The sequence below is a fragment of the Nipponia nippon genome, unplaced genomic scaffold, assembly GCF_047370975.1.
Source record: "Nipponia nippon isolate SJK-2023a ecotype South Korea unplaced genomic scaffold, ASM4737097v1 scaffold_8, whole genome shotgun sequence".
NCBI lineage: Eukaryota > Metazoa > Chordata > Aves > Pelecaniformes > Threskiornithidae > Nipponia > Nipponia nippon.
In genome coordinates this window covers 11,521,915-11,542,768 of record NW_028262402.1, presented here as the reverse complement: position 1 = coordinate 11,542,768, position 20,854 = coordinate 11,521,915, and the positions used below count along the sequence as shown (strand labels likewise).

Here is a 20,854-nt window from a genome sequence, read left to right as displayed (position 1 = left end):
GCACTCATTTAAAATGTTCACGTGTGCATGGTGCTTAGTTGGGAAGTCCTATTCAGTCCTGGGATAAGGTCTACTCAATGCTGAATGAGTTTCCAGGTAATCCAGAAAACTCTGCTGATGTGAAATGAACGATGCTTTTGCAAGGTCTTATGGTCCTTGGTCACCATTCACAAGGGTGGCAAAACATACTTTTCTCATTAAAAAATCCACATACTATTTCTGCCCTATGACATGTGGAGTGCTAATTTCTCAGAAGGAAGTTTAGTAGAATTTATTTAACACAGGAAAACAATGCATTTTTTTTCTTTTCATTCCGAAAAGCGACTAAACTATATTCCACAGAACTAAAAGAAGTTCCATCCAAGACAAACAAAGGTTTTCAGACTAAACTGTTACAATTAATTTTCAATTGCTTATTAATATTTATTAGTGAGAAGGGATAAGTGGGTTTAGAAATAGGGAATGCTCTTACCACAGAGTTTATTTGTTACAGGATAGGGAATAAAGGAGTATTAAACTGTGCAAACACAGTGTTTTGTGAAAAGATACCCACTGCCTTCCAAGGGATTTTAGACACAGTATTCCACAACACTGAATGACAGACAAACTGGAAACAGCTGGATGAGACAAAGGACTTTCAAATATGCAAGGTTTTCATTTTATTAACCAGAGCACATGTAACTAATCTTGGAACCCAGATAACTATTCTTTTCACAGCAATTAGTCTAGCTTCATTAATATGCTGCTTAACATTTGCTTGGGACTTTCTTTTGATTTTTTTTCCCTCCTGAGTGAAATATATTTTGATTTTTTTAAAAAGATAATTAGAATAGATTGCATGCATTAAATCTGGGAAGATCTACAGTCAGGCACTCCAGAAGGCAGGATACTGACATTTGACCTTGAAGCATTAGAGAAGTCATAGACATTTGGACCAGGACACAAGAGCTACAATTACCCTTCTTGTATATTACAAAGAAGAGATGGATTTGGCACTGGGCAAGCAAGAAAACCTAAGCCAGGACGTTCATTAAACTTATACCTTTCTGTGGCTCTTTAATTTTGCAGAAAAATGTAAGGAGACAGTAGCATAAATGAGAATCAGGCATGATTCTACAGCATAGTAATGTATAATTTGGAGAATTCCTTATTATTTTATTATGTTACCAGAGGTTATGTAGTTCCATCCCTATTAGAGATTAATTAAACAGGCATTCTCATGAGTCCTGCTATCAGCTAAGAATGTGAAAAATGTATTTTTTGAGGTGAAATTCAGTAGTTATCATTCTCTCTTGACATTGATCCTCCTTGGAATCTGTTAAAGGATCCTGGTATGACAGAAGACATGAAGACAATGGCATTTCGTATCAGCCAGTTGAAAAGCTCATAGTGAATGGCAAACTGTGGTGCATAAGCACAGATGAATCTTCACTTCACAGCACCTAAAGCCAGAGGGCCTGTTCAGACCTCATTTGCCGTGCTAACTAGCTTTTAACAAGCCCAATTACATCATTTAAATCAAATCTTTTCAGTCCAAAGCAGAGAAAATGGGAGAAATTGAGGTACCACTCCCAGCTGGAAGTCCTTTGGCAGTAAGGAACAGTGCCAGAGAGGCAGTTACAATAGCAAGTTGCAATGTATCCCTTCACACTACAAAAAACACACGTCTCCAAAGCCTTTTCGAAATAGAAGACATTTTCCTCCTTACCTGAGTTTTGAGTCACCTTTGATTTGGCTGTGCACACGTGACCCAAACACACTGGGGTCTAGAGGGATCACTCCCTCTGCCACCAGAGAGAGGTGGTCAGCTCAGTTTCACTTTTAGCAAGGAGCAATTTCAGAGGAAGGAGGAGGTGAGGAGAAAATAACAAAACCATCAGAATGCCAGATCAAGAGATCTTTCACCCTAAACCTCCTTCTGTTTCACTTTATCAGGCAGCAGTTGCATCCATTCCCTCTCTTTTCTATTCAATGATAAACAGGCTTTATTGGTAAAGTCCAGAAGTCTGTAGTTTTATTACCATTATTCCTGAAAATTTGGAGAAAATAGCTGCTTAACACCAGGCTTGCTTCAGAAGCAAATGGACAGATCTGTGGGCTCTGACTAACTCCACTGGATTCAGCTGAGGCATTTTCTACTGCTATGGCTTGTGCTAGTATGTGGGCTTTGAACTGCAGCAGCTGAGGAACCAGTGCATATTCACGTCTGCCGTGCCCACTTCAGGGCAGTAATCTTTGGCAGTGGCATAAAAGGACAGCTGAAAGTGATAACCTTGTAAATATCCCTGTTATGGCTTGCCAGAGACTGTGAGTCAGAGTCCTCGATGTGAACATGTTATCTGTAAGATGATGGAAGATTTGTGATGCATTTTATTCATGTCTCAAAATAATATCTTGTCCTTCTCTGGTCTTTGTGCATCCTTGCTCCTGCTGGCACATCATTCCTCATCATCTCTTTCCTTCACACTGCCACTGCAACTAATTCACCTGGAGCAAAACCCTGCTAATTTTTGTTGCCGATCCAGCTGATCAGCGCAATGCAGTCTCGGGGTTATTTTCCTTTTACTGAAGTGTAGTTAACTGGATAAACCCTCTGCCAGCAGCATGGCAATTGACAGCCATTTCTCAGAGGCAGTCCCCCTCCCTCAGCGTGCTGAACCATTATACAAGCTAAACTCATCACGTGTGAGGTCCAGGCCAAAAACAGAGCCCCAGGCTTCTTGAAGCACAAGCCAATGCGTTAAGCAGCTAAGCACTCAGCCTGCCTTCCCTATGCTGTAGATACAGCAATGCTGTGACCATCTCATGGGGCTCACTGTAAATGAACTGCTACTTCTTAGCTGAAATGCCTTGGTACAGTATAATAATGAATTCATAACAATAGCTTTGTACAGTATATTACTAGTCTAATCAGATATTTTACTGGTAGCAGTATACTTCTTAAAGCTAGCATTTCATTTGTGTCCTTTGCCTTGTAGAAATCCTGCTGCTGCAACAATGGATATCTGTAAAGCTAATGGTCTTTCTTAAATTCCCCCTTCTGAGAGAGAGAGAAAGAGAGGGAGAGAAATCATAGTAATTTCCAGCCATTTGTGTTAAAATACAAAGAAAACAAGAATCATTCAAAAATGATGTGCCGGGCAGCCTGCATTAATATTTATGTTGGCATTAATATTGATAAGTATGCACCTTATGCTTTGTTGTCTACCCCCAGCATCCTTAAGTTCCCTGTTATTCAAGCTAGTAGCCATTAGCTCGCATCTTCCTCCTTACACAAAGCTTCAAAAAGCCTTGGCAGGGCTCCAGCTCACTTACGCTTAAATGGACACTCAAGCTTCAACGGACACATAGCTAAATAGAGGCCAATAATTCAATACAGTATGACTGTACTGGGGCTGCTAGTAAATCCATCAAGCAGTAAATATCATCTGAAGCCAATGCAAGCTTTTATCTTTCCAATTTTGTGTATGTCTGTGTGAAGCCCAGGCATTCAGCGAATCATGTAATTTATTCTGCAGTGCAGAGCCTGGGCTGTCTCAGACATCATATTGACTTTTTTTCCATCTGTCAGGGGCAGCCACTGCTCTGCTTTTGTGCAAACGCATCACATTGCATTTATTTATTTATTTATTTAATCCCACTCTCTAGTGCAATTGGGCAAGGACACGTTTTCGCAGATCAACAAATACTAAGAAAAGCATCTGAATATCATTACAACAGCATGTTAAACATTTGTCCTAACCAGTTTGTTAAATCAGCAAATGCACTTCCAACAAATGCTTGTAATGGCTCAGAAAGGACTCCCTACTGCAATGTTTTATTAAGCCTCAAATATGCCCTGTTATTTTCTTTTGCTCTTTAGGTCAGCAGAGATGCCAGTATAATGTAAATAATACCAAACAGCTGGGCTTATTGACTTGTGACACACTAGATGATACAGATACAAAAATAGATGGCACGGATCAGGCTAGCATTCTCTCCCAGAGCTGGAGGGTAGAAAATTGCCCTTACAGGGAGAGGAGATGTTGCACACACCCCGTGAGAGGAGCTGGGCTGGCCAAAACCTTCCTCCCAGGGGTGGGCAGGTGGCATCTCTACCAGCTTCATCCTCAGGGCTTCCCCACAAGCTGGCAGAAGTGGCAGGAGAAAAGCATGAAGTCAGTGCATTTGCCAGCAGTCAAGGACTGTCCTGCCAGGTAGAGACAAAGCCAAAAGGACTTGGCCAGGAGGTACAAGGTCAAAATGACACACTGTAGAAAGCTCGTGCATGATGTATTTTAAAAGCTGGACCAAACATACACGTCTCTGTCACATCAAAGAAATGCATCAGGGTCAAAATCTACCTACCTCATTTCCTTGACATAAAAAAAGCTTTTATTTTGAAGGGGGAGAGGTAAGACTTCACTAGCTGTCTACTTAAAAAAATAGGTCCTTTTTTGAAAAAAGTCACATACTATATATATATATGTTCTCAAATTGCATGTTCTCAACAACATTCCGTCCATATCGTGTCGATACACAAAGTCTGGTTTGGAAATCCTCCTGGGTTACATATGCAAGGAATGTGTAACTATAGGGCCTCACCTGACTCAGAGCCCGGACCCTTGTATTTCTACAGCCTTTGGTGTGTGTGACTGATTTTAAGTTCCAGCTCATGGGATTTAGGACAATAACAGCCACATTGTAGACCCAGTTCCCTTTTGACTTTAGCCAGTGGTAATCAAATTGCAAGACCAAACTTGGATGTGCTAGCTATCTCATACGCCTTTGCAACAAGAAGATTGCAAGAGCAGACCAGGTGTGTTGATTATTGCAGTCCCACGTGGCAAGCCCTTCTGGCACTCCATAGGGTCAGGTGCGGGAATGCAGAGAGCCAATAACTACTGTGGCCTTCATCCCACATGGTGCAATAGCAAACACTGCACTTGCCCTGACCAGAAGATTGCCTTCTTTTTCACTTTTTCTTTAGCCCAGGAAAGCTATCATGCTCCATCCTACATCCCTCCCGAGCCCCATCACTCGGTGAGAGAATACAGATTTTGTTCTACACCTCTGTAGTGGGCATGGGAGATGTGTCCTACCACATCAGGCATTTTCTTGACAACAACAATTTTTTAGCGATGCAGGCATCCGGGATTCATCTGCCACCCACCCAAGGGAAATGTCCATAATGATATATGCAGTGGCTGCTACTGGGTTATAAGCCAGGACATGGTGGGCCGCTAGGGCTGATTTATCAACACTAACATATAGCTGGTGTCTGGTTCTTCAGCTGTTTCAACATGCTTTTTTCTTGGACCAAGCCAGCATCCTTTTCTAAGCCACAGGTAGGGCAACTGGTGGCTACAGGGAAATGAAATCTCTAAAGACTCCTGAAAAATGTATAGACAGAGCAACAAGAAATAACAGACAACTTGAAACAGTGAAATATATTTATTCCTTCAGGAACACTGAAAAATAAGGCCAGTCTCATGTTACAATGATACAATAAGAAAACTGAAAGCCAGTAGGTTTATTATTTGCTAGCACAGAAAAATGAAAACAGTAGGATAGCATCCAACTTGATCCTCCAAAAATCATGAAATATTTGCAAAGGTCATGAGCCAAGAAGCTCTCCCATAGAAAAGTGAATCAATAATTAAAATTTCAGTAATGTAGTCAAAAGGCATTACCCCAAATGTGAGGGCTTTCCTTGTCCTTGAACAGTTCAGATAAAACTGAAAAGCACCCATCCAGACTGCCTGGTGGGACAGGGCTTGAGTTCAGGCCATCCCCCACCTTCATTTGATTTTCACTGCCAGATAAACCAGTTGGTTTATGTCACTCCAGACTCAGCCAAAACACAAAGGTCTGTGGACTACCAGGAAGTTTAGATGCAGTAGAAGCTTGGGTCCAAGATAGTAACATAACACAGACATAGTTGTTTTAATCAAATCATGTCATATAATTCCACTCACAAAGTGTACCTCGGGCACATTTTGAACCTCACTAGCATGTCAATTATAAACTGTAGAAACTCTGTATTTGCATATAAAAGAGCACAGTAAGGAAGGAGAAATTAATGATAATAGCACTGTTATTCTGCAGGCATGACACCCATAAAACAATTTTGCTTGAATTTCAGGTAACATGGGTTTGTAAATCTTATTTTCTTCTTGTTTCTGTAGCAAAGTAGATAAATTACACAATGGAATTAAGCCTGCCTCTTAGAAAAATCAGAACTATGCTCTCTGTGATCCAGATCCTTGCAGGTGTTGAATAATACCAGCTATACTGAAATCAACAACAGTTGAGTACTCTGTGCTTTCCTGGATCAGAGCCTTAATGTGCAGCCCTAAACATCAGGGGAACATAAATTATATTTCAAAACATCAGCACAGAGGCATCTGAGGCTCTTCACGGTCTGCACTCCTCCACCTCATCCTCCTCTCTTCCCACACACATATGCACGCGTGTGCGCACACACACACACATACAGAGAGGCAATAGCATCCAAACATGCATTCAGTGCACCCTTATTAACCTCCAGTTAGAAAGTACTGCCTGGAACACATTACTTACAGTATCCTGAAAAGCAGCATGCTGTTTTTCTAAAGAAAAAATTAAAAGGCAACTCACTGAGCAATTCTCCAACACCTGAGAGCAATTAATGTAAGCAGAAACAGGAAACATCATCAATTATTTAAAACAAAATGAATATGTAACATTGACCTTCTCCAGCACTCGTCAGTTTTGTACCTCCACCTGAATAAACTCAGGGGAGATAAAACCACAAGACAGACGTACACTACAGGCTATAAAATGCAGCAAACTCAGAAAGAGAGCTCTCTGCTCTGCAGCTGTCCTCAGCATTTCTAGTTCTGCAAGTGAGACCCAGCCTGTTGATCCCTCAATTTGGATACGTGCGCCCTTGCTTCCTATATTTTGAAATCCTATATTCCTTTCTGTGCATTTCAGACTTCTCGTCAAATGAAGCAGGCCAGACTTTTCAGGCTACAAGAGAGTGATCAAGGAGCAGTAGACATTTTCTGTGAGTTGTCACTCCCTGATTTTAATGAACAGAAAAAAGAAGTATCCATAAGTCGTGCCGATTTGGACAATACAGAGAAGGGGGTTATAAGGCTCCAGAGCAGCTTGTTTCCAGAGCTCTACATGTTTTTTAAATGCAAAACTGTGGGTCTTGAGGAAAATGTTATAGTCCAAATCATTGCAGACTTGGGCCTGGACAGACAGGATTTCAAGGGAACATGGAATTTATTAGCTAATGCAATAGCTGAACATAACATACGGCAGAAAGAGAAGGGTATTTGGCAACTAGTGGCTAAAGATTTTCAGAGTAAAGCCTATTAGACACAAAGTACAGTAAGTCCTTTGTGACTGTTCAAGCTAAACAAGGCTTGAAGTGCTGGTGTCTGTTGTTCCCCCAACTCCTATTAGCAGTTTCAAGGAAACCCACAAGTGCTTCATGCAGAATAACACAAGCTTGCATGAGCTCATCTGCTTAAAATCCTCCTACAGATACCCAGAATCATAGAATCATAGAACAACCCACGTTGGAAGGGACCTCAGAAGATCATCTGTTCCAACCTATCATGGGAAAGGGAGCCTAGAAGAGATTATCAAACACCCTATCCAACTGTGTCTTGAAAAATTCCTGTGATGGGGACCCTACAACACCCCTGGGGAAGTTGTTTCAGTGAACAATTTCTGTAAAAAATTTCTTTCTTATCTTGAGATGAAACCTCTCCCAGTGCAACTTGTACCCATTGTGCCTTGTCTTTTGCCACAAGGCTCCTTGTGAAGTGAGAGCCTCTGTCCTCTTTCTAGCTGCCCTTTAAGTACTAGAATCCTGTGATGAGGTTCCCCTCGAGCATTCTCTTCTCCAGGGAGAAGAGCCTGAACTCCTTCAGTCTTTCCTCCCAGGGCAGGTTCTCCAGCCCTTTGATCATCTTTGTGGCCTCCCCTTTGGACCCTCTCCAGTCTGTCTACATCTTTCTTGAATTGTGGGTACTAGAACTGGACACAGTACTCCAGATGTAGCCCGAATGCACTGAGTAGAATGACCACATCTTTATCTTGGCAAGTAATGCCCTGCAGATGCAACTCAGGATCCTATTTGCCTTCATTGCTGCAGCCACGCACTGCTGACTCATGTTCAGCTTGTTGTCCACCAGAACCTCCAGGTCCCTCTCCCCAGGGCTGCTCCTCAGCCACACAGATCCTAGCCTGTACTGGGCACTGGTTATTCCATCCCAAGTGCAGGACTTCTTTGTATTTGTCTTTGTTAAACTTCATACTGTTCTTGCTAGCCCACTCTTCCAGCCTGTCCATGTCTCTCTAAGATGGCTCACCCTTCTGTCTTGTTCACCTCACCACTAGTGTCATCAGCAAATGTGGTGGCGGTACTTTCAATGCCATTGTCCAGATCATTTATGAAGATGTTGAACAGTGTAGAGTCCAGTATTGATCACTGGGGAACATAACTTGTGACAGGCTGCCAGGCTGAGTAAAAAACATTGATGACCACCTTCCAAATATGGCCTTTTAGCCGTTTTCCTACCTGTCTCACAGACCACCTATCCAATCTGCATCTTGCCAGTTTGTCCAGGGGAAGGCTGTGGGAAACTGTTGAAAACAGTTTACTCTGGCTCCAGATCTGCTGAATACCTATTTGAATAGTACAGCACTGAACATAGCTCATACAAAACTTGCTCTGACACTGGGTAGAAAATTGAGGTTTTAGATGCCTAAATCTAAGCCTCAGATATGAATCTGCTTGGATCCATCTATGTTACCTATAAAATGCATAAAGCTAGATTATGAAAAAAGGCAACATGTCATTATACCAAATCAAAGTAATGACCTCAGAAAATTTACTCTTGAGATTTGATACAAGCCACAACAATTTACTTCTCTTTCTATTTCACATCCTCTTCCCTAAAACTTAGTAATTTTTACTCTTATTTATCCCATGTTTGTCAACAAACTCTACAGGCCAACTAGCTTATTATCAGGGTAGTTTGTATATTACCCAGAAAGATGTGGCCCTAAGCTGTAAGGAAGGCCACCTTAGTAGTAAGAAAAGAAGACAGACAAATTAAATGGAAAGTGCAAACAACTTAAAAGCTTTATTATTATTCTTCAGATTGTTATTGTCTCCTGATATTTGAGCAGTCCTGAGAACTAACCCTATCAGGGCTTCATTCTATTGTGTTCCACACAAACTTTTAAAATATATGTTTCTGAGCCCTAAAGCATACAATCAAAGCAGTGCAAAATAAAGAAGGGGGACAAGACAGACAAGGTTTTGTTCAATGAGAACATAAGAGGGTGGTGGCTATGCCTTAAGCATAGCTTGTATCAATCCTGCTCAATGCCAGTATAAGCAGACGAGCTTCAGCCTAGATTCTATGATGAGAACACCAAGTAACAGTAGTGAAATAAACATACCAGCTGATTTTTATAACAGCTTCCACTGTAAGAGCAACCACTACATAATTATGGTTTGAGAGAAGAAAGAGAAATCATGCAAATAATATTGTGGGGAGATGGGATGGCATGAGAGTCACTCCTTGATAAATTCTTCTGTAGATATACCACAATTCCCACATAATCTCTCATACACTCTTTAATCCACTTTAGCTATGCATACTAATATTGGAAACATTTCCCTAACTGCATTTGGCAACATATTCTACAATGTCTTGGGATACTCCATCCTTACTGGCTACCTGTAATACTAGTACAAATCTAGGTTAATTGTTACCATGCAAGATACTAAGGCATCTTTACAGTTTTCTTTTCATTGCAGAGCTATGTCAAGCTATCTTTCCCAGCTGCATCTGACACCTATTTTCTGAGACTAAGTCAAAGTATGCTTATTACTACATAAAGTTCCTTATCTTGCAGGAAGAGATAGACCAAGAAATCAGTCCTGGCTTTATGACTTTTAACTTTTAAATCACATTCATGTTTGCACGCTAACATAAACCATTCTTTGGCCTTTAATTTTTCTGATCTGTACTTGTATTCCCTGCAAATCTCAGTACTGTCAGTGTGTAACACAGGAGTACAATTGCCACTTATGTGCATACATATAGGCAAGAAAATGGAAATACAAAGACATTAAATGCCTGTGTAACTTAGTATTGTACTTCCAAGCTTCAATATGAAGACAAAGTGTTAGTTTCTCCATGAAAACAGTGGGGCAGCACTGTCTTCCAGCAAAATACTACCACAGCTAATGAAGGACGTCAGGAGTAATTCCTTTTTGCTAAGGAAACATCAGCAGCATCCTTGCCCTGCAGTACTTTGATTTGCCATCACCAATTCAAGCTGGAAAATCTAAAGCTATTTTGGAACTTGTCTTCCACAAAAGGACTGCCCAACAGCACACATGGCTTGACTCAGATTCTAAGAGAATTTGCGTTACCAACATATTATTTATATAACCAGAAATGTTTAAGCAGAATGACTGATGTAGTAGCATTGCAGAAGTAACCTCACAAACATGAACAAATGTGTGAGTTTAATCTAGCCAGACTGTTGAGTAAAGCACCTTTCAGGATATGGTAAGTAATATAAATGTATCCTTTGGGGATATAAATTTTGTAAATTATCAGCTAAAAAAGGCAGCTGTCTGCTCAGAAAACAGGCACTCTAAATGTTTAGTTTATACTCAGAATAACCTACATACCTGAAGCTGGGATCATATAGTCATCTGTATGAACAACTGTAGTACATCAGATTCTTTTGTGAGATTATCCTCACTTTCAGTATACCACGTTCTTATGGTCCACTGAGACAGAAAGGATTATCTAAAGAGTCAGCCTGGATTAGCATTAGTAATGAACAAAGTTGGTATTCCAAAAAGAGCTAGGACACTTCAAATATAAGAAGTCTTCAAGGTATTTTTAAGGATTAAAAAGATGTAGATCAATTACATATGTTAACCAGGTGTATCCGGCAATATTCAGCATGGTGCATAGGTAAGCCGAACAAACTCAAAAGAGTCCAAGGTAACATTAGACTGAAGGTCTACCAAGGCCACCTTCCCCCCGGCTCCCTTCCCCAAACTGATAGCACTTGTTATCTGGGGAGGAGGGCAAAGGTTTTACTACTTGTTTTGTTTCCGCAAGTACCCTGCTTAATGGAGAGACCGTAAAAGAGATCATACTTAGCAAGAACCACTCTAACCACACTGTTCTTAATAAGCTGTTGGAAGGAGTAAAAATCATGGATAAGGAAGAAAATGTTTGTTTGAGGATAACAGCAAGAGAGACCAATTGGTACAGCGTGCAGCATTTTTTAATTTTATTTCAAAGTGTTAGGAATATCCTGTGCTCTGTATTTCCACTTGTCAATGTTCTGAGTGCTAATACAAGCAGTCCCATCTCAGTCAATTTGTGATATTTCTTGAGATACAAAGAACTAGAACGTTTCAGCAACAGATACACTACTACTGACATAGTTGCTATGCTGTGGCTACTGCTTAACTTAATATTTCTGGTCTCTTCCCATGTATCCCTTATTACAGGAATAAGGCTACTTCTCTCTCTCTAAAAGCAAACAATAAAAGTAACAATTTCCCACTATTTAATAAGAATATTCGCTAATTGTCTCAGATTAAGTGCACTATGTCATTACGATAAAGGCAAAGTACATTACTAGTCCTCAGGACGAGATTCATGTTATTATTACTGTTGGGGTGCTATTAAGGACATTTCAGGCTTTCCATCATTAACATTTTTTTCCCCATTTTAGAAGAATAGACCTGTAAAAAGTGGCAGGGAGCCAAAGAATGGCATACAGGATGTCAGCATGGAAGCTATTAAAAGAAGAAGTGGTGTGTTAACAGCCGAGTTTTAAAAGAGAAATAAATAAATTATGCCAAGTATTGTCAGGGATTTTACTTACATATTTATTTACTATAGCTCTGTAGCTCCTAATGACTTCATTTAATAAGAAGTTTTGAATATGAAATATCTTCACTGTCACCTAATCACCTTTTGGAGGAGGAGGAAATCTGAACAATTTCTCTCTGAAAAAAAACAGTATTGCTTGCAGGTGTCACATTCAGCACTGGCAAAGTAAAACACTTTTTCAAGCAGTCCAGAGGAGGTCCTTGCCAGGCTCCTCCAACTGGTGCAGAGGAGCAGCCACGCAGAGGCAGCCCAGGCACAATGGGAGATAGGAAGGGGCAGCTCCAGCAAGGATGGGAAGCAGATGTGGAGAACGTCTCTCCAGGAGATACAGAGCGATGAATGAGTCTGAGCTGGTTTGGCGTTTCGTCAGCGAACCATCCTCCTCCGGCCGCTGGGGACTTGTGGTATCCCGCAGCCCTGCAGCTGGCTTTACAGTGCAGTACACTTTGGAGACGTATTTGGGCCAGTGAGCCCAGGCGCAGTGCCATGCCAGGAGATGCACTGCTCCTGCCAGGACTAAGCTCCTATGCTGGCTGCACTGTGCAGAAGAATGAGCTTCAGGAGCTGTGAGCTGTAATCAATTCAGTGGTTTAGGCACAGCTGGAATCACACAGAGGTAAAGAGAGCTTTATAAAGATCTTTAGGAGTCTAAAGATAGAGTCGTGTCCAAAAAATTAGGCCCCTTACTCAGTGACAGTCAGGCACGTCTAACAAAATTCTTAAGTGTCCTAAACATCTTTTTATAAATAACTTTAAAAGACTCGACCCAATTCATACTGCCTTTGGCAAAGACAGAGATCAAAGCCAGCCTTTTTTTGCAGCTCTCAACACAGCCCTCTAATCACTGAAGCTCCTTCCCCAGTATATAGCCCATCCCTGGGACTCACTGCCACAATATATAGCTGGAGCAAACATTTCAGCAAGATCCAGAAGCAGATTAGCTATTTATATAGATACTAAAACATACTGAGTTGATAAAGTACTAAAAATGAGAGCATTAGAAGGAACGTAAACCCTCACAGTTCAGGACTTAATTTGATCTCCCCAGGGGTGGAAACATCCATGCAGAGCTTGGAGAAGGCTTGTCCAAAGAACTGAAGAGTCCAAAGAACAAAAGAGTCCAAAGAACTAGAGAGAGAACTGATACCAAGAACAGAGTCTTTCAATCTTCAAAATATTTTCATTCATGCATCTTGCATGGCAGCCAAATAAATGATACCAAGAGTTCCTTGGAGGAGAACATAATGACCGTGACTTGCTGCTGACCACAAAATGAAAAGTTCTCTGACTGCTTTTCTGGGTGAATGTTGCAAGTTCAGAAAATTGTTGTAAACTGCAAAGAGATTCTTCTTTATAACGCACATTTATATTTCTATGCAGCAAACAGTTCTTTATATGTTAAATGTCCTTACTTGTCTTATGTAATAGATCTACACTTTCTCCATTCTTTCACTCTGGCTTAGTGTAACAATATATTTTAAAATAACATACCATTTGAATTAAAGCCAAAAATTTCTCCCACACTCATCCACCCCAACATAATATTCAGGCCGATCCTTTCTGATATTCAGGCAGTTGTATTATTGTATACCTGTTCTGCAATCAGCCAAACTGTAATTCAAAAACACAAACCAGAATAGTCCAGAGAAGTAACTGGGACTGGGGCTCAAAACCACATGCAAGGTATAATCCGGCTGCAGATCATGTACACAGTCACTTTGTAGGAGTAATCCCATGCCTCAGACTGTAGCAGGTGTTAAGAACTACTCTAAATAGTTATAAAGGCTTCAGCTGTCATGACTGTAACACCTGCACGGCATCTTTGATGGGCATGGGTATGTGATAGGTCCAAGCACTGACGAGTAGATGTTATGTACCTTCCTTCTCAGTCCAACACCATCTCCTTCAACTCAGCTGCAGAGGGAAAAAACAAAGTGTGACGCCATGTATACGAGCAGAAGGGATGTTTTGGTGATCCCACAGCTGTGTGCCAGGTCACTGCCACAAAGGGCAGCTGCCAGCCTTCTGTGGACTTCAGCATTGGTCAGGACTTTCCAACCTAAAGAGCAGGAAATTCTTGTTTGTAAGTGTGTATCAGCTGCTATTGGAGCTAATGAAGATAATCTTTTCAAAAATCTTTTAAAAATGTTGTTTACAATAGGATAAGATTCAGTTTAGGCTGGATTTACCTCAAACTGTCCAGATTGACTGAATGTGATCATTTTTCTGGAAGAAGATGCACAGCAATATCTTCAGTCAGGCTGTTCTTAATACAAGTTAATAATGGTTTGTTAAAAGCTATCATTCTCATTTAGCTACTGAAAAAGTGACAGCAGCATTCCTACCAGTGGACAATCATTCTGTACGAAATATTTATCATGCCATCATCACAAAGAAAGTTGACTACATACAGAGTTTTATTATGATAAACGATACCTATGCATTACATTAGTGTGTACTTATTTGTGTAATTTTTATTCTCCATGTACATACCTCTAGGAATGAGTCTAAGTTATGAGTAGGAAAACCAAAACTTTTTTGCTTTGAACAAAGCGTGGTAAACATCGTGTTTTGATGGACAAATGGAAGACAACAAGTTATGGCATTACCCTTCAGACAACTGTTAGCTGTGTTTTCATCTTAGGCACTTATGTATTTGATATGAAGATCTGGCTGTGGTTTAAAGAGATTGCATAAGCCTTATGCTTTCTGGAGACATAGCATTATGCCTGACTTGCCCAATTGTTTGACCAAACTATCCCCATAAGCAAAGTAAGCAAGTATTGTTTGTTGAAATATACAGTTTTAGGTCCCTTTACCTTTTTACTTTCTTTGCCTCTTACATCATTCTGGAAGTTTACATTATAAAGGTCATTATTTCTGAAATGAAAGCTGTGGTTTTGATATATCTATATTTTGCACTTCTTATATTTTGTTTAGCTATATTCACAGTAAATTTTATTTTACTTTAATTGCAACAAAGCCCAATATTGTTGCTAACGACTAACAGTGTGTTCCTGGGAAATCATTTCAGTTTCATAATGGTAGATAGAAATAGATACTGCCTGACAAGGTAATGAACAAATCCTCTATTGTGCAACCCACTAAATGATTGCAAAAACCCCTTCAGTGCTATGTAGTAGCATGATTGTTATGTGACATTATTACTTTACTGATGCATATAGCCACTTGAAAAAGTAGAAACTGTTTTGCAGTTAGAAATTAACTTTTCTTAACAATTTTAAACAGATACCGACATGTGAAAGCATTCTAACTGTCTTTATGGTTAGCCTAAAAATAAAGGGACTATTTACACATTTTGATTTTTGAAAATTCAATTTGGGTCAGATTAAATAAATCAACTAAGTGTAAAATTCTAAATTTATATTCTTCTTTATAGAAAACTCTAACTTAAAAAATCTTTATTACACAGAATGCAGTATTTCATCTGACTTTGAAGATTCTACTGTGTTATTATGTCAATAAATGTCCTAGACTCTTAGGCATGGCAGAAAATTAATCAACTCTGCCAGGCAAAAATTCAGAGAGCAATTTTGTCAGACTTGTAGTTAGGGCTGTCTTTTCTTAATCAGGATGATAGGTTGATCTGCAAGCTGTTCCAATTAAGAGGATTCTACTGCATCCAGAACCTGTGCATAGTATGCTGAAACGCAAACGCAATAGCTTAAGAAATTATTACATATCAAAGTTACAGATTATAACTCTACTATGGAAATTAAATTATTTTCCCCCAAAAGTCCTTTGCGGAGCTTAAATGCCTACCTGTCTGACATGTCAATTTTTTTCTGACCTAGTAATTTCCAACATGATCTTTGCCCTTGAAATTAAACAAAGATGGCATTTGTCAGCAAGTTTCTCAAGTCTGCTACCTCTCATTCTATGAGGTGTCATTTGAAGAGGTACATTTAACTTGTGAAAAGGTCATTTTTCTACTAAGAAGAGAACTTGGTGTTTTAGAAGACCTGTGTCTTGATTCAAATTCCATTTGACTCTACAGAAATAGCTTGTACATGCATATGCGTATATATAGAGAGATCTCTGTGTGTGTGTGTGTACACAAATGAATACTTTCAGAATAAGACAACAGACTTCAGGATAAAGACCACTTAAAAAAATCTTACATATTCATTAAAGATGGCCTTCAAAGAGCCATCGTGTGAGACACAACAGCAATTGTGAACTTTCTTTGCCCTACCTGTGCCAGACCATTCCACCATGTCACCATGGGTAGCTGGTGAGAGATAAGTCACATTTGCCATTCAGGTGGGATCAACAAAGTAGATTATATTATCTAGTAAAATGTATTTCAGAAAGCTACGCTGTTAAAATGATACCTTCAATATCTTAGTGTAGTTATAAATGAATATCTGTTTGTGAAGGTCCGTCATTACATACTTCTCAAGAGTTCAGGAGCCTTATAACTTGACAATCAGATATTTATAGACTTAGTTTGTTGTCAGCATGCTATCAACATAAACATATTGCAGATTTCTTTATATCTGCTAGCCCAAGAAGTATCTGAGGTTTTTTAAGACATGTAGGCATTTTTCTATTCCTTGGTATCTTCAGGAAGAAATCTTCAAAGACACAAAGAGCTAGCTAAGCTCTCAGCTTCTATTTCTGTTGGAACAACTAGGAAAAAGAGAACACTTACATTACAGAGGATGAAACTGGCAGCAAAAAATACTCCTACACAATAGTCTGAAGCAGGTGGATCTGGAGTCAATTTTTCTGAGTTTAAGTTAATGATGGACAAGAGTGAAATAAAGTTCAATAAAGTTCACTCTTGATCCATCTCAGATGTAAAGTCAATGGGGATCTGCTTGGTTGCATGTTATTTTAGACATATGTCAGCTATAACAGAGACCCCACTGTAAAGTGTAACACTTGTTACATCATGTGGATGTCTGATGCTCCTTGCCCAAGTCTGTGCTTCAAGCTCTTTACGTAGTGCAGTGAAAAGCAGACACAGCATTTTCATCTGCATCTGAAAGAAACTTTCTCCAACATTGCTCATGCTTTCTAATAAAAAACTATGACTTTTACCATCAGACAATCAGGCACTAATTTAAAAAGAAACAGAAACTTTCCTCAACAGCAAGCTGAAAAAACATAGGAAAATTCCTTCAATATCATTGTTTAAAACTTTAAACAAAAGTTTTCTGTTTATCTTGTCAACAGCTCATACAGTGATGAACTGTTCATGAGCTTCTTTTCTATCAGGGTCACTTCAAAAGACAAGCAAGGTCCTTGCACATTTTGTGGACAATATTTGGGTGAAATACCCAGCATGTGTGGATTTGCATTGTGATAATAAGGTCATCAGCACTATACTCACTTAAAGCAATCCACCTTCTGATTTTCCTGCATAACTTATTCTACATATTCCTTCTTGCAACTGTATAGTATTTTGATAAAAAAAAATAAAGAAATTATGTGAGGACATTATCAAACAAAAAATAATACTGGGAATAAAATGTACAGGAGGAATTAGTAAATTATATTCTCCCATATGAAATAAGTTCTTCTCCTTCGGAACTGAACACATACACACATAATCCTGTGACTTCCCACCAGGACCCTATTTATTAACTCTTGCCATATGCAGTTCAATTTATCATTCCTTTGTGTGTCTACCATACCTTCAGATTTGATGTCCTATTATAAAGCAGATCAAGATATAGTTTATAAGAAATACGTGTGAGATTTTAAAAAGCAAGAGAGCCTTAGTTCAGTTGTTCAATGTGTTTTTCCATTTTTTAAAGCACTCGAGAAAAGACTGGGAGAGCACTGCCCTTAGTGGCAGGCAAGCAGGCAAATAATCCATCAGGGCGGCAGAGAGAAGCCGCCCCACATCTTACCTGGAAGCACTACCTCAGTCACTGCTGGAGTATCAATTATTTACACAGATGATAGAGTTACAGATTTTTGCAGCACACAAGTCCATCACACATCTGGATCAAGGGCATAAGGGACATGAAATATTACCCACAAATAAACAGAGAAACCCCACATCAAAGAGCTCCAGTTGCCTTATAGTTACTTGAGACTTACAGGTGAGGTGGAAACCTTTAGATGTACAGTTATTGTCCCCGTCTGCTGCTGACATTTTAAAATCTGATGGTCATTTCACTACCTAAATTAGAAAATCATGTCTTTTTCAAAATCATCCAGAATTCAGCCAGGCCCTCAGATGTTTGTGATGAGGTGCTGTACGTTCAATTCAAAGGTAAAGACTGTAAAACAGCATCCTGCTAATACTGGCCCCAAAAGGACATGGCCCTCTTCTCAGCCCAGCCAGGGGCCCCCCAAGGTCCCTCCGTACTGCGGTGGCACCAACTGCACAGCACATTGGTGGCTGCAGGGGGCCTCCCCGTCCGGCAGCATGTAGCATGAGCTGTGTGTTCTGCAAGAACAGGCATTACAGCGGCAAATTCTCCCTGCACCTCTGATTGATATATGTATGAGTTTACAAGACCAGGCCAATGAGTATCAGGTATCCACTGTCACGAGGACAAGTCCTGTGAATAGGTCTTTACAACACACAACTGTATTGCCTTCTAACAGCTTTCAAATATTTTCCTGGAGCAAGACTATGTAAGTAACAGCAGCTTGAATGTAGCTCTTTAAAAGTTTTTTTGTTTCATGAGGTGAAGAAAACTCTTTCTGGTCCAGTGGAGATTTTTAACCAAGTGTATCATAAAGGATTTTTTCTTTCACTCTCTTTTATATCATGTAGAAATGTAAAAAGTAATGGTAATAGGTTTTCGTCTTTGCTGATAATATAGGGTGTTTCTGACAAGAAGGAAATTAAAGCTGACACATTCCTGGCTCAGTTCAACTACTCTCAGTGATGTGATCTGGTTACCTTTTCCCTCTATTTTCTTTTTAAAAATATATTATCACTGGGAAATCTGCACCTCAGAATGAGCCATGTATTTTTGTTACAAAGGTCAGTCCATTGTATAATTTTACACATATGTACAATACAAGTCAATTCTGTTTGGCTCAAGTGCACCTAAAGAGGCCCAGAGAACATTCAATCCAAATTGTATCACATTCTCCTCAATCAAACTCCTAAGAATTAGATTTTTTTTTTTCCAGGTCACTGGACTTAATAGTGTTAAAATCCAGCTAAACACTGGAGATAAAAATATTTCTCGTTGGGTTAACTGGAATACTTGTAGGTGAGACAGACACAAAGGCACCAAAATGAACCCGGAATTTTGAAGACCTACAAAAAGGCATTTGGTTACTTTATACAAACATGGTAATTGATATTTCATCATTGTTATACAAATTTTCTGTAGAAATATCATTATTTTTATTTATATAAAAAGTAAAATAAAATCACTTTGCTGTGTGCTATGTGGATAGCATTTATGAACCTCAGTAATATGAGATAGATTCGTTTAATTTAGAGTGCAGTTAAACATTTTGTAATAGAAAGTGAAAAAGGGTTCACTAACTTCTGTAATGACGTATCTTATCTGTGTCAATCTGGAAAAGCATTATTTTTAGTTTAAAAATTAGGCAGCTTTTTTTCTCTTTGATAGATATCTGAAGAGTTTAGCCAATGTTTCCATTAGCTAAAGAGGCCTCTGCCTTTCCCATTGCAAGTGGATATGCTACTTGGAAAAGCTCCTTGGTAGAAGAAAACAAGCAGTTCTGTTGATACAAAACCAACTGGGTGAAGGACATTTTTACAGGTGTGTTGGCCAGAGCCTGGCTCTGCGTAGCCCTGGGTTTAGCAGCCAGAGTACATCTGAAGCCTGGTGCTGGGTCTCCCTGTAGGAAGGCAGCTGCTGGCACTGTTGGGCCCGGAACTGCAGTGGTGCGACTCTGACCACCACAGCTGTGCCCCTACAACCCCCAGGTTAATGCCGTTCTACTGATTAGGTGGGGCTTTTGCTAATTAAGCACATTTCACTCAGTGCACAGCCTTATTGTGCTTGCCTAAAGTGCATCTTTGCTACTGGTCTCACTCACTCTCAGATGACCATATCTTCTTGTTTCAGATCAACACTCCCAGCACGGATAGCACCTCAGCAAGATCGAAGAAGACAACTGTGAAGAGACAGATGCTCACTAACAGGTATAAATTATTCAAGAATGAAATGTTCAAGTAATATTAACCTAAAGGTATCATCATCCATTTTTCTCCGATGGATTAAATCACCTAGTTAGTATTCAAGTATTACTACCTAAGTAAAACTGATTGATGTTAACTGAGCAGGCTCTGAGAAAATTTTATCAGGATGCCCAAATTCTGCTCCTTCTTGCTTAATCAATCACCCCTCTGCTGAGCTGTGTAGCATTTTGCTACAAAAGTCTTAGCAGAGAAACTGGGCTGTAGCAAAATGAATAAAACATTTGCTGCAGTGCTAGAGTAATGACCCTTAAGTGCCTTAGAAAAATGAGCTGCATGGACTCCTTCCTTTTACAGAGAGACTGGGTCATACATTGGGAAGTAACTACTAATAGGGGAATAAGGATGATGTTTAAGGTTGGGGATAAAGCAGAGTATGTACCCCTTACTTGAGGTGTCAGCCCAGTCCCTGTACAAATACCCATCCATGGGATCCTGAGGTATGCGTTTGTTGTTATCCCCTCACCTCTTTCCTGTTGCAGACAGCTTTTACATTGGCATTAATCAGCTTCATCTCTTCTCTTGCTGTTTTCATGGAGCTTACTGTGTCACCATAAAGGCATTGATCAAGCACTGGCTGGTAGGACACAGCTATTTACTTTGAAGCAGTGGGAGAGTTACAGGGCAGGGAAGCACTGTGAAAATCTTCATTGGCTGGCACTTACAATACCTGAACAATTCATAAGTCTCCTTGAACGGGTCCCTAAAGGCAAAGAATAGTGGCTTAGGTTTCCTTACAGAAGTGTAATTTTTATCTGTG

The 20,854-nt window shown here is 39.8% G+C and overlaps 1 long non-coding RNA gene across 4 annotated transcripts in view; it reads right to left on the bottom strand.

The window, feature by feature from the left end:
* The window catches only part of LOC148050450 (uncharacterized), an 81,976-nt gene that overhangs the window by 27,538 nt on the left and 33,584 nt on the right, over positions 1-20,854 (bottom strand). For 2 of the 4 annotated variants that reach the window (XR_015701091.1, XR_015701090.1), the window contains one exon: positions 5,419-13,838. The exons of the other annotated variants lie outside the window; for them this stretch is intronic. This is a non-coding gene — a long non-coding RNA (uncharacterized LOC148050450). Of the gene's footprint in view, positions 1-5,418; positions 13,839-20,854 lie in introns of those variants that run through there. 4 annotated transcript variants of the gene reach the window in all.